This window comes from Neoarius graeffei, chromosome 3 (assembly GCF_027579695.1).
Source record: "Neoarius graeffei isolate fNeoGra1 chromosome 3, fNeoGra1.pri, whole genome shotgun sequence".
NCBI classification, from domain to species: Eukaryota; Metazoa; Chordata; class Actinopteri; order Siluriformes; family Ariidae; genus Neoarius; species Neoarius graeffei.
The window spans coordinates 99030921-99046402 of record NC_083571.1 but is presented as its reverse complement, the minus strand read 5'-3'; the positions used below and the strand labels follow the sequence as shown (position 1 = coordinate 99046402).

General features: G+C 39.8%; 1 non-coding gene across 1 annotated transcript; it reads right to left on the bottom strand.

Moving 5' to 3' along the window:
- Positions 1 to 3185: 3185 nt before the first annotated feature.
- Positions 3186 to 3258, bottom strand: trnak-uuu (transfer RNA lysine (anticodon UUU)). The gene has a single exon. It is a non-coding gene; the product is annotated as a tRNA-Lys (tRNA).
- Between the last annotated feature and the right edge of the window lie 12224 nt (positions 3259 to 15482).

Below are 15482 nucleotides of genomic sequence, written 5' to 3'. Positions count from 1 at the left end.
TTTGATGAGGGATATAAATCAAATATACCATGCACTGAGAGGCTCCAGTTGAAATTACGGATTCTTTTCGGTGACTGGCATGGTACTATTTTGTGAGGAGCACAGACCTGAAGAAAATAGTACTCTGCCAGTCACCAAAGAGAATCCATAATTACCGGTGCCTCTCAGTGCATGGTATATTTGATTTATATCCCTCATCAAAAAATGCCAAACTAAAAGTGTTAAGCTTGAATCTCAGCATAAACTCACTGGAAGCAGCCATGCTTGTTGTTTTCGTCAGAGCAACCTTTGACCTGTGCATGTCCAATGTACCATGCTATCGCCTGCATCACTAGGCATGATCATGATACATAGATCTACACACACAGAAATGTTCACGGAGCCACAGCCGTGACTCAAGTCAGCTATATAGCTTGGAATTGTGATGTCAGTTCATGGTATCTCCAGGATATACCATGACTGACCCACACCAGATTCTTTATTTTTATTTAATTTTTTTTTATTTTTGACATCAGGAGATACATTGCTTAATCAATGGTGGAACTATTTTATGCCACGTGAGTCATCCTTGGCCAATCCCTGCATGGGAATTTTTTGATGAGGGACATAACATTAATTATTCTATCCACATTCACTGGATATGAGAAATATGGAATACAAGTATTTGATGGTAAGAATGTATCTTTTTTATTTTTCAAGAATTACTATTATAGCATTTTTCACAAATTGCTACTGTCATTTCGCCGGTTTGTTTACATTCTAAGCGGAAATGATTTTGTCGGACGTTTGGTATAAAGTTTTTCTCATCTCATTATCTCTAGCTGCTTTATCCTTCTACAGGGTCGCAGGCAAGCTGGAGCCTATCCCAGCTGACTACGGGCAAAAGCCAGGGTACACCCTGGACAAGTCGCCAGGTCATCACAGGGCTGACACATAGACACAGACAACCATTCACACTCACACCTACAGTCAATTTAGAGTCACCAGTTAACCTAACCTGCATGTCTTTGGACTGTGGGGGAAACTGGAGCACCCGGAGGAAACCCACGCGGACATGGGGAGAACATGCAAACTCCACACAGAAAGGTGCTCGCCAGCCCCGGGGCTCGAACCCAGGACCTTCTTGCTGTGAGGCGACAGCGCTAACCACTACACCACCGTGCCGCCCCGTATAAAGTTTTTATTTATCAAATTTGCAAAAAGTAAAAATAAAAATGCTCTGTTTCTCAAAATCCAGTGAATGTGGATAGAATAAAACAATTATTCCACTCAGTCTCATCGTACATGGCTTATAGCCAACTTGGCACTATGTGCCTTGTCGGCTATCAGCTCATGTACGACTTGATTTCGTGGAATAACTATTAAATATCCTCTTGAGCGTCTCTGCCTGTTCAATTGTGTCCTCTGTATTGGACGTAGGACACAAAATACCCTTACCTTTTAAGTGTGATCAAAACCAGGTTAATGTTATTAACCAGGGTTGCCAGGTCTCTGAAAAAAAATCCCAAGCCTGTTTTAAAGCAGCAATTCAATATTGCTAACTCTTTTCAGTAAAAAAAAAATAGCTAAGGCGTATTCAATCAGTCACCAGGGGTCGCCAAATGACGTCATGGACTAATATATTATTTATTTATTTATTTATTTATTTATTTTCTTTGCATATTCACTATATTGTTTGACTGCATGGTAACTGATAAAATATGAGGCCCAAATATCAGCACCTGGACATCTGTGAGAACACGGATTATATTTCTGCTAGTGCTCTAAAACGTGCACATTTCTAGAAGAAATATAATGAGAACATATGAACATTGCAGTTAGTATAAAGTGGCAGTTTTGAAAGAAAGCAAAACTTTATTCATTACACACTTGTGAAATTCCTCTCTGCATTTAACCCATCTGAAGCAGTGAACACATACATGCATGAGCAATGAGCACACACACATACCCAGAGCAGTGGGCAGCCATGCTAACAGCACCCGGGGAGCAGTTGGGAATTATGGCCCTTTTCCACTACCCTTTTTCAGCTCACTTCAGCTCACTTCAGCCCGACACGGCTCGCGTTTCGACTACCTCAAAGCAGCACGACTCAGTTTGCTTCAGCCCGACTCAGCACCCAAAACTTGCATGGTTTTGGAGTGGGACTGAAGCGAGCCAAACCGAGCCGAGTGGGGCTAGGGGCGTGAGGAGACACTCCCCTGTGCACTGATTGGTGAGGAGGAGTGTCCTCACATGCCCACACACGCCCCGCGAGCACGCTGGGATCTGTAAACACCGTAAACCCGGAAGAAGAAGAATTACGAGAATTTCTGAAGCCTTATGCGCCTCGCCTCATCTATACGCTCTTGCCAGTATCTGTTGGCATTGTCGGTGACAACAAGCCACAGCACCAAGACCAGCAACACTAACGACTCCATGTCCTCCATGTTTATTGTTTACTATCCGGGGCGTGAGACTACTGCTTAAAAGGTCACTGATGTCACTGTTTGCGCCGCCTAACGACATCGCGTGACGTCCACCCACTTTCGCTAACTCCACCCAATGTGTCCACCCACTTCCAGCCAGCACGGTTCAGCGCGGTTGTAGTCGAAATGCAACTCCAACAGCCCCGCTCAGCCCAACATGGCCCAACTCAACCGCGTTGGTAGTGGAAAAGCGGCATTAGGTGCCTCACTCAAGGGCACCTCAGGCCAAGGCCGTCCCATATTAACCTAACCGCATGTCTTTGAACTGTGGAGGAAACCCACACAGACACAGGGAGAACATGCAAACTCCACACAGAAAGGCTCCCACCAGCCGCCAGGCTCAAACTCAGAACCTTTTTGCTGAGAGGCGACCGTGCTAACCACTACACCAGCTCCTACCTATAGTATTGAATACAGGTATATCAAACTTAGAGGAGAAAAAGAACCTTTCACTGAGAATGGTTCAATGTAACTGCTCGACATATTTATTTTTGCCTGCAGCTTTAAAAGTAGATTTAATTAAAAATGGTTTTGCATTTATTTCAGATGCTTCTATCCAAGATAGAAGATAATAATTATATCTGAACAGAGTTTGTAGAAAGGCATAGTATACTGTATTTAGCTGTGAAACAAACAGTATTATCGGCTAAAAATAAATAAATTTTGGATATTTTTTGTGATGTGGTTCAGTTCAGCAAGAAAAAAATAAAAGTGAACTTTCGCCCGAACAGGGACTTGAACCCTGGACCCTCAGATTAAAAGTCTGATGCTCTACCGACTGAGCTATCCGGGCTCTATGGAACAAAATTATTTGTTTCATATCTAAATATAGTATACTATGCCATTCTACAAACTCTATCTAGATATAATTATTATCTTCTATCTTGGATAGAACCATCTGAAATTACAGAAATTATCTGAAATTGTAGCTTGGATACATTTGTAGAATATTTCGAGCTATTTAGTTGTTTCTGAAGAAACACTTAAAGGTTCTATATACAACAGAGTGTTTCTATATCAGAAAGGGAGCCAATTAGAATTACTTTTGAGAAGGTAAGAACCCTTTATTTTTCCAGTAAGCCTAAAGAACCCTCGAAGAACCATCTTTAGTAAGAGTGTATTGTCCAAACATCATAAACATTGTGGGAAATGGCAGAAAAAAATACTTCTCCCTGATACATAGCATGTATTTTTGTATTATTATTATTATTATTATTATTATTATTATTATTATTGGTTTTTTAAAATAAATTTTTGAGCCTTTTTTTAATCTCATAATGATGAGAGATGAGTTTGAGTAATAATGGTTATTCTGCCCTCTAGTGGACAAATGAACAGCCTTGCAATGATGAAACTTGTCAGAGAACTTCACCTACATTCAGAAACATTTTCACCAGAGGTGGACAGTAATGATGTACATTTACTTGAGTACTGTACTTAAGTACACTTTTTGAGTATCTGTACCTTATTAGAGGTTTTTTTTTTTGAAATTTATGACTTTAACTTCACTACATTTGAAAGACAAATATCATACTTTTCACTCCACTGCATTTCTATCAAGGTCCTCATTACTATGAAGCAGCTTTGAAAGTGGATGCTTTTTTTTCTTTTCTTTTCTTTTCTAAAACCTGATTGTTTTTTTCACAGGTGACACTGAGACAGTCTATCAGTAATCACTAGGGTTGCATCATGTCCATAGACTGGATAAAATCAAGCTCAATTATTTCTCAGCAGCATTATTTAACACGATCAGTTGATGGCAGAATGGAAGAAGGCGGTTCTTCTTGGGAATGCACGCACCCGTGGCCATACCTAGAACCCATGTTTCAGTTTTCTGAAAGGATTAAAGATGCGTTTCGTTTTAAATGTTTGCTTTGGGTGGCACGGTGGTGTAGTGGTTAGCGCTGTCGCCTCACAGCAAGAAGGTCCTGGGTTCGAGCCCCGGGGCTGGCGAGGGCCTTTCTGTGTGGAGTTTGCATGTTCTCCCCGTGTCCGCGTGGGTTTCCTCCGGGTGCTCCGGTTTCCCCCACAGTCCAAAGACATGCAGGTTAGGTTAACTGGTGACTCTAAATTGACCGTAGGTGTGAATGTGAGTGTGAATGGTTGTCTTTGTCTATGTGTCAGCCCTGTGATGACCTGGCGACTTGTCCAGGGTGTACCCCGCCTTTCGCCCGTAGTCAGCTGGGATGGGCTCCAGCTTGCCTGCGACCTTGTAGAAGGATAATGCGGCTAGAGATAATGAGATGAGATGTTTGCTTTGTTTGTCGAAAACAAACCACATCACAGCCTCCAAAAACTCGCCATCCAACCTATCGGTATGGAAGCATATTGAGGTATATATTCCAAGAGAAAGCTTGCAATGAAGTTGTCTGTGCTTTTAGAGCTAGCGATAACATTGCAAACGTAGCTATGCAGTCTGGTTAGTCAAATGACTTTTGGATGGATTTGCCCGCCAAGTTGCCGTAGCCTTGTCCACAGCTAATGTTAACACATAGCTAGTTAACTTGGACACTGTTAGTTAGCATGTAAAAACGGAGTTACGCTAACATGAATAACATTAACTTATCTGAAGTCCTTTCAGAAATATGTTTTAGCATAATCTTGCCAAATAAACAATGTAGAAATCTTTCTTTTCTAGTAGCGTTAGCTACCCAATATGATTTTGAGTTTGAAAAGCGTTTGCTAGCATGTCAGGTGGAGCTTCACAGACTAGCTAGCTTAACATTAAACCACCATGATGGCACAGCATGCGTTCATTTTGTGAATTCACGTTTCTGTCTTTGGTCACAGCATTAGGTTTTGTCAGCGTTGTGGCAATAATACAACAGTGCGTTGACAGAAAATGTACTTATAATACTTAAGTATTTTTAAAAGCAAGTACTTCAGTACTTTAACTTAAGTAAAAATTCGACTGGAGAACTTTCACTTGTATCGGAGTCACATTTGACCAGTGGGATCTGTACTTTGACTTAAGTAATGAAGTTGGGTATTTTGTCCACCTCTGATTTTCACAATAAAACATAAATGCCTCCATTTATTAATTATAGGCCACCATAAAATGAATTACCTTAAACCGTTTATTATTATCTAAAAACAATACTGTTTTTAGTAAAAAAAAGCCTTCAAAAGTGATGAAATTAAATGTTTCTAGATTTAGAAAAATACCATAAAGATCAGTAAGCAGTAATGCATGAAAAAAAAGTTAATGCTTGGTGCGAGATGACCCTTTGCTTTAAAAAAAATGCCAGTCTCAGGTACAGTTAGTACAGTTTTATAAGGAAATGAGCTGTAGGTTTTACATCTTACATAATCAGCCGCAGTTCTTCTGGACACTTTGACTGTCATACTTGCTTCTACATTTTGCAGCAAAACCCAGCAGCCTTTATTATGTTTTGCTGTTGTTGTTGTTGTTGTTGTTTCTGAAAAGTGGTCTGTGATGTAATATGCTGCTTTCGTTACTGACATACAAACATTTTTCTGTAACATTTAATTTTGTGCTGGAAAACTAATACTTGGAAATAGAAAGTATTTTTGTACTGGTTTCATATTCTAGAAATCATAAAATAAAAGTAGGCGGTGGTGTAGTGGTTAGCGCTGTCGCCTCACAGCAAGAAGGTCCGGGTTTGAGCCCTGTGGCCGGCGAGGGCCTTTCTGTGTGGAGTTTGCATGTTCTGTCCGTGTGGGTTTCCTCCGGGTGCTCCGGTTTCCCCCACAGTCCAAAGACATGCAGGTTAGGTTAACTGGTGGCTCTAAATTGACCGTGAGTGTGAATGGTTGTCTGTGTCTATGTGTCGGCCCTGTGATGACCTGGCGACTTGTCCAGGGTGTACCCCGCCTTTCGCCCGTAGTCAGCTGGGATAGGCACCAGCTTGCCTGCGACCCTGTAGAAGGATAAAGCGGCTAGAGATAATGCGATAAATTAAAAGTATATAACAAAGTTTGCACTAAAAAAAAAGTGCCTAAGACTTTTGCACAGTACTGTAGCTCTGTATTTACTGTAGTACTAGTATTTCTGGATGTCCAGAAAAAAGGGGGGCAGGTTGTATTTAACAGTTCAGGTTAAAATGACTAAAAGTCGAATAATAGTTAATAATTCAAATCTTTTCCATTATTTCACTTTGGCTTAGTTTTGCTTTTATATATAACAGATATTATGTTCTGCTCATTTCTGCTCATTTTGAAGGTAACATGAGGTAAAATATAAGTGAAAACGAGTGGATGAACGGATAAGTGGAATACACAGGGTGTATGGACCTGTGTAGATGAATGGACTTGTCACCCAAAATTAGTTTTACGATCAAAAAGTATTCCAGAGTAAAATCCTCTTTAAGAGCCCCTTAAGGAAGCACTGAAGTGCCTTTATCTAGCAAAATAAATAAATAAAGTGATGTGTATGGAACATAAATGTTAGGTCTATAAACAGGTGGCCAGAGCACCAAGAAAGATGTCTGTAGGTTACAACTAATCTGGCTCAACTCTCTGTTCTTTCCTGCAAACTGAACTGATAGAGTCTTTCTGAAGACCTGACATGTACAGGTACGGTACAGTTCTTCTCCTGTGTATAAATAGAGGAAGTCTTAAATGTACAGTGGTGCTTGAAAGTTTGTGAGCCCTTTAGAATTTTCTATATTTCTGCATAAATATGACCTAAAACAATATCAGATTTTCACACAAGTCCTAAAAGTAGATAAAGAGAACCCAGTTAAACAAATGAGACAAAAAATATTATACTTGGTTATTTATTCATTGAGGAAAATGATCCAATATTACATATCTGTGAGTGGCAAAAGTATGTGAAATTTTGCTTTCAGTATCTGGTGTGACCCCCTCGTGCAGCAATAACTGCAACCAAAGGTTTCCGGTAACTGTTGATCAGTCCTGCACACCGGCTTGGAGGAATTTTAGCCCGTTCCTCCGTACAGAACAGCTTCAACTCTGGGATGTTGGTGGGTTTCCTCACATGAACTGCTCACTTCAGGTCCTTCCACAACATTTCGATTGGATTAAGGTCAGGACTTTGACTTGGCCATTCCAAAACATTAACTTGATTCTTCTTTAACTATTCTTTGGTAGAACGACTTGTGCACTTAGGGTCATTGTCTTGCTGCATGACCCACCTTCTCTTGAGATTCAGTTCATGGACAGATGTCCTGACATTTTCCTTTAGAATTCACTGGTATAATTCAGAATTCATTGTTCCATCAATGATGGCAAGCCGTCCTGGCCCAGATGCAGCAAAACAGGCCCAAACCATGATACTACCACCACCATGTTTCACAGATGGGATAAGGTTCTTATGCTGGAATGCAGTGTTTTCCTTTCTCCAAACATAATGCTTCTCATTTAAAACAAAAAGTTCTATTTTGGTCTCACCCGTCCACAAAGCATTTTTCCAACAGCCTTCTGGCTTGTCCACATGATCTTTAGCAAACTGCAGACGAGCAGCAATGTTCTTTTTGGAGAGCAGTGGCTTTCTCCTTGCAACCCTGCCATGCACACCATTGTTGTTCAGTGTTCTCCTGATGGTGGACTCATGAACATTAACATTAGCCAATGTGAGAGAGGCCTTCAGTTGCTTAGAAGTTACCCTTGGGTCCTTTGTGACCTCGCCGACTATTACGCGCCTTGCTCTTGGAGTGATCTTTGTTGTTCGACCACTCCTGGGGAGGGTAACAATGGTCTTGAATTTCCTCCATTTGTACACAATCTGTCTGACTGTGGATTGGTGGAGTCCAAACTCTTTAGAGATGGTTTTGTAACCTTTTCCAGCCTAATGAGCATCAAGAACACTTTTTCTGAGGTCCTCGGAAATTTCCTTTGTTCGTGCCATGATACACTTCCACAAACATGTGTTGTGAAGATCAGACTTTGATAGATCCCTGTTCTTTAAATAAAACAGAGTGCCCACTCACATCTGATTGTCATCCCATTGATTGAAAACACTTGACTCTAATTTCACCTTCAAATTAGCTGCTAATCCTAGAGGTTCACATACTTTTGCCACTCACAGATATGTAATATTGGATCGTTTTCCTCAATAAATAAATGACCAAGTATAATATTTTTGTCTAATTTGTTTAACTGGGTTCTCTTTATCTACTTTTAGGACTTGTGTGAAAATCTGCTGATGTTTTAGGTCATATTTATGCAGAAATATAGAAAATTCTAAAGGGTTCACAAACTTTCAAGCACCACTGTATAGAGAGTGTGCACGTGACGTCACGAGGTCATGTGATATTTGTTTATCTGCCATCTTGGACGGCATGGCCGCGCATAGAACTTAGACGAACCCGTTCTAATTATCAAGTGTGTGGGAGTAGATCTTTCGAGAATGGTTATATCTTGTTCAGCATTTGGTTGTACCAATAGACAGGGCCAAAAGGAGGGCCTGTCATTTTATAGATTCCCCGCAGACGAGGAGAGACGCACAAAATGGGTGTCCGCTGTGCGAAGAGAAAACTGGTACCCCAGTTCTACCAGCCGAATTTGTAGTGAACACTTCATATCAGGTAGGTGTAATCTTCTAATTCAATACTCCTAGTACATCTGTTAAGTTGATTTTCGGATTGAATGATAACTGCATAGTCGGTGATTTGTGATTTTTTTTTCAGACAAAAACATACATATTTACAACCCTGTCATTATCTGGAACTGAGTTTAGATTTCGAACATTCTTACGATAAAACGTCCTGCATAGTCTCTTTATGATAAACGTCTTAATGCCACTTACCCGAGAGGTTATCAAGTAGACATTCTTCTTCGGAACCTTCCAGAGGTATAGTTGGGATACCCATCCCGCAACAAAATATTTATAAGCTTCCAGGCTCTTGTAAGCTTTGAGAGCTTTGCCAGTGTAACACGATTCACGATTAACAAGAAAATTGTAAATGTCGTGGTAGGCCAGATCGGGCAAATCGCCGGCACCGCAGCTCCGAATTTCCCTGAACAAGGATTGCGGCAAGTTGTACGGATCTGCAATCCCCAACCTGGAACACTTTTCCACGTAACGCTGCCTCACATCACCTTCAAGATGCTGAACAAACAGACAAGTTATCGCATGATGTAGATGGTATTTTCCGAATTTTCTTGGGGATTGCTCCCTGGATCCATTACGCTCGCACAAGGTAAACAATCCTGAAGCCGTCCAATATGGCAGAGTAAACATGGACGGGTCACGTGACTGCACATCCTCTATTTAGGGTATGATGCACTTACTAACATCACCCAGATGTAAAAAGTGTGACTGCTACATGACTACTGCATTGTACAGAAGTGTGTGGTGGTCCGTACTCACCGTATACACATTGGACTGAAAGGGGCATTCGAAGAGTCATGCTATAATTGCCTCAATAAAACCAGCGATTAATGATTCTTGAGAGCTGTTAAAATTCACACAGCCTTTAGAATATGATAGAAATCAATCAGAATTTGTGTTAATCCATAGTTGTGCATGGAAGTAGTCTAAATTTCAACTGTACAAAATGTGGACACTGTGTTGGCTGAATGAATGCTTGCTCACACTATTTAATGATGTTTGCTGAGCTCAGAACCATTTGGAAGCTCTAAGCGCACAGCAGGCCTTAACTGCTGGTTATGGCATCATGATGATCCTTTCCTGCTGCTGGGGTCCCGCCATGATTATTTATCTTTCTTTTTTCCACTTGTCTCCTTCCTGGTGCCAGAACAGAAGCTGTTAAAACCCAATCCAGGATGCTAGCAAGTGCTAACCTTTCATTTAGTACCACACCTTTTCCAGATCCAAATAAAGTGTGAGTTGTTCTATCACTGTCCCAAAGATCACAATGCAGTCTGGGGAAGTTCTACTACTCAAGTCTATAGTTTTTGTTTTTTTGAGTTGTTTTTTTTTTATTTGGTTCTTTTAAAGGTGCTACATGTAGAATTTGTGAGAATTTTAGTTTAAAACATATTTAAAAAATTAACTATATCACCAGAATGTGAAGAAGTAAAAGCTTTGACATTGTGTCAAAAATGTCTCTGAGTCATTCTAGAATTCAGGGTACATTTTGCATCTCGGAGATAAACCTTTTGTTATTTTCCACAAAAGAAATCTTTATTGGATGGATGGATGGATGACAAAATTTCACCTATTGAGGTTTTTCACCCACGTGACCAAGTCATGTGAGGCTGCCATTTTGGACGTCACGGCTCAAGGCAAGGCAAGGCAAGGCAAGTTTATTTATATAGCACATTTCATACACAATGGCAGTTCAATGTGCTTTACAGAAGCAAAAACAAAAACAGTAAACAATAGAGAAATAAAATTACATAAAATAATTTTATTTTTATTCTAAAACAATTAATTAAAATAATTAAAAGAATTAAAAGAAAATAATAAGAATTAAACAATAGTAGAAATAAAATAATAAAATGCCAAAAAGAAAAAAGGAGAAAAAGAAACCAGCGGAATAAAATAGAATAAAATTAAAGTAAATTTAAAACATGCAGAGAAAGTAAAGATTATAAAAAATGTAAAAATATTAATTATTTAACAGAAAGCATCTGAAAACAGCTTGGTCTTTAACCTAGATTTGAAGCTGCCAACAGCAGGAGCATTTTTAATGTCCTCTGGCAGTTGGTTCCATAGCTGTACTGCATAGTAGCTAAAAGCTGCTTCACCACACTTTGTTTTAACAACTGGTTTTAATAGTAAATTTTTCTGTTGCGATCTGGTAGATCTGATTGGGTTAGGCCGCTGCAACATATCAGAGAGGTAATTGGGCCCTGTACCATTTAGAGATTTGTATACCAGCAGCAATACTTTAAAGTCAATTCTGTAGCTTACTGGAAGCCAGTGAAGGGACCTTAGAATTGGAGTAATGTGCTCTGTTCTTTTTGTTCGTGTGAGAACCCTCGCTGCTGCATTTTGAACCAGCTGAAGTCGTTTGATGGTCTTTTTTGGCAAGCCTGTGAAAAGGCCATTGCAGTAATCAACCCTACTAGAGATGAAGGCATGTATTAGTTTTTCCAGATCATTTTTTGACATAAGTCCTCTTAGTTTGGAAATGTTTTTTAGGTGATAAAATGCCGTTTTAGTGATTGCTTTCATGTGACTGTCAAAGTTTAGCTCGCTGTCAATGAAAACACCAAGATTTTTAACCATTTCTTTAGTTTTAATCCCTTTTGTGTCAAGAATAGTGGTAATCCTGAGTCTTTCGTCTTTTTTTCCAAATAGAATGACTTCTGTTTTATCTGTGTTCAGCTGAAGAAAATTTTGTGACATCCAGCTATTGATTTGATCGATACACTGGTAGAGACATTCAAGGGGGGCATAATCATTAGGTGATAGAGCAAAATAAATTTGGGTATCATCTGCACAGCAGTGATACAAAATTGAATTTCTATTGATAATTTGCCCAAGTGGGAGCATATAAAGGTTGAAAAGTAATGGTCCAAGAATCGACCCCTGGGGGACACCACAGGTCAAGGGCATTGACGTTGAGGAACAATTTCCCAGGGTAACAAAGAAGCTTCTATCTTTTAAGTATGATTTTAACCAATTGATAACTTTACCAGTCAATCCAACCCAGTGTTCAAGTCGATATAGCAGTATGTTGTGATCAGCAGTATCAAAAGCTGCACTGAGGTCCAGTAATACCAGGACCGATGTTTTGCCTGCATCAGTATTAAGACGTATGTCATTTATAACTTTAATCAGCGCTGTTCCAGTGCTATGATTGGCACGAAATCCTGACTGAAAATTATCAAAACGGCTGTTTGATATCAAGAAGGCAGTTAATTGATTGAAGACAATTTTTTCCAGGATTTTCCCGATGAATGGTAGATTTGATATTGGCCTGTAGTTATTTAACACTGAAGGATCCAGATTATTTTTTTTTAAGAAGGGGCTTTACAACAGCTTTTTTTAGGGACACAGGAACAACGCCAGTCTCCAAGGATGTATTTATAATTTGAAGCACATCTGTAATTATAAGATGAAGAACAGACTTAAAAAAGTTGGTGGGCAGAATGTCCAGTTCAGATGTTGAAGAACTGAGATTTTGTACAGTTTTTTCAAGAGTCTCATAATCAATTAAACAAAATTCTGACATTGTGTTAAAGTTATCTATCTGTGTCATTGGTGATTGCAGTTTTTAAATTTTTTGCAACTGAGCTATATTATGAGAAATATTCTGCCTTATTTTATCAATTTTACCTTTGAAAAAAGATGCAAACTCATTGCATTTATTAACTGATAGAAGTTCAGGTGCTAATTGTGGTTGGGCATTAGTTAGCTTCTCTACTGTTGAAAATAGCACACGGGCATTGTTCATATTCCTGCTGATGATGTTGGAAAAGAAAGACTGTCTTGCTTTACGAATTTCATAATTATAATTACAAAGCATCTCTTTATGGATTTGATAATGGATGTGAAGTTTAGATTTGCGCCATTTTCTTTCAGTCTTTCTACATTCTCTCTTTAGCAGTTTAACAGCCGGGTACTGCTTCCATGGTGCTTTCTGCTTATCATTGACTCTTTTTATTTTGAATGGAGCAATATCATCCATAATTTGGGTCATATTTAAATTAAAAAATTCCAGTAAATCATCTACAGAGTCTGACATTTTGGTTGAGTTCTGTGACAGAGCTTGCTCAAAAAGAACACGTGTTGTCGTTTATGACTCTCCTACCTATAGTCGTTGAGCTATTCTGAATGTGAGGAGACATAGAAACTTCAAAGAAAACACAGAAATGATCAGATAAGGCCAGGTCAACAACAGTATAAGAAACAGTAAGACCCTTTGTGATGACGAGGTCAAGAGTATGACCACGAGAGTGGGTCGACCCCTGTACATGTTGTACCAGGTTAAAGTTATCAATAATTGCAAATAGTTCTTTGGCATAAATGTTATCAGTATTATCTACATGCAAGTTAAAATCCCCAGATATAATAAGACAATCAAACTCTAAGCAAATGACTGATAACAGTTCACCAAACTCTTCAAGAAAGACTTTGGCTGAATGTCTCGGAGGCCTATAAATAGTTAATAATAATATGTTAGGAGAGCATGTAACAAGTGCACATAAGGGTTCAAAGGACGTAAAATCACCAAGTGAGGATTGTTTACATTGAAAAGAGACTTTGAATATATTTGCAATCCCTCCACCTTTCCCTTGTCGGGTAACATTCAAAAAATTAAAATTTGGGGGAGCTGCTTCAATAAGGGTGGTAGCATTATTTGCTTGATCCAGCCAGGTTTCAGTTAGAAGCAAAAAATCAAGATTGTGTTTACAAATAAGATCATTAATTAAAAATGACTTGTTTAAAAGTGATCTAATGTTCAGAAGAGCTAGCTTTACAGAAATTCTAGAAGCAATATTTGGTTGTGCACTCTGATGCTGTTTTAAAATCAAATCAGTTTGAATGCGAGGAAGGCGACAAACGAAAAACATAAAAGAAAAAGGAGCGAGATGCAGAAAACACCTTCACTATCCAGCGACGTAGGGCATTTACAGGGCGAGCAGAGGGAGAGGTATTTGCAAAAATTGAGGTTAGCAGGCTTAGAGAACGACGTTTACCTGCTTCCACCAGGATTGTTCACTGACGTACGGAAGTACACGAAGCCCTCGTCTTTACCTGACTTCGGCCCACATGATCTGTATACCCATGTCGTTAAAAACCCATCGCCATACACAGGTATTGATCTGAAAGCGTATAAGAGTTTGGATGCCTACAAATATTTTGTGTCAGGCTGGGTAACATGCCTACATCAGCGGGTCGTCCCTGGAGCCAGTGGTCGGCATCTTATTACAGCTAAGGTTTGTTCACGTTTTCATTTACTTTCGGTCCTCAGGATAAACAAAATGTTATTAAATGTCATTGAAATAACTTCTTAGTCTGTTGAGACATGACCTGTTATAAATTTGCTGTTACCAGGCAATGACCAAGAACTGTATTATTAGGGTCGGTGTCTGTGTTGTAGCAGTGTACTAGCAACTAGCTGTTAGCACTAGCTAATGTCAACAACATCATAGCTAGTATGTTACTGTAGCAATGTTTACGTTCAGTCATTTGGATGACTGTTAAAACCTTTCAGTCTCAAGTTTTTCCTTTACTGTATTTACTAGTTTACTGTAATTATGATCCGGCAGCTATTTACACCGGATTCAGTGTAAATAGCTGCCAGAGCGCGCTCCGGCTTGCTCCCCCTCAAATTAAGCAGCGCGCTCCGGGAGCAAGCCGGAGCGTGCTGCTTAATTTGAGGGGGAGCAAGCCGGAGCGCGCTCCGGAACCTCGGCCGGAGCACTCCGGGAGCAAGCCGGAGCGCGCTCCGGAACCTCGGCCGGAGCACTCCGGGAGCAAGCCGGAGCGCGCTGCTTAATTTGAGGGGGAGCAAGCTGGAGCGCGCTCCGGAACCTCGGCCGGAGCACTCCGGGAGCAAGCCGGAGCGCGCTGTTTAATTTGAGGGGGAGCAAGCCGGAACGCGCTCCGGCAGCTATTTACACTGGATCCGGTGTAAATAGCTGCCGGATCATAATTACAGTAAACTAGTAAATACAGTAAAGGAAAAACTTGAGACTGAAAGGTTTTAACAGTCATCCAAATGACTGAACGTAAACATTGCTACAGTAACATACCAGCTATGATGTTGTTGACATTAGCTAGCTTGACCTTCAAAATGGCGGACACCGGGGCGTCACGTGACCCTGTGACGTCAGGTGAAAAACCTCAATAGCAATGCTTGATGTACATTTTAGACCCAATTTATCCATAAAACAAACTAAATGACTCTCCCCCTCCCCCCATCTTCGATTACTGATTCATGCATTCAGCTTGAATAAACATGAATATAACATGATAAAATCAATTTTATAACAGTCTATTTTCTGTATTATGTGAAATTTCAGTCATAAAAAAATATATATATGTATTTATCCGTCCCAATGTTCTTGTAGCTCTGTTAACTCTGTTATAAAACCGCATAAAATCCATAAAAACTTTTAATAATATGTATGACACCTGCACCGAGAGATGTCACTTCTTCTGGTGGGAAACTT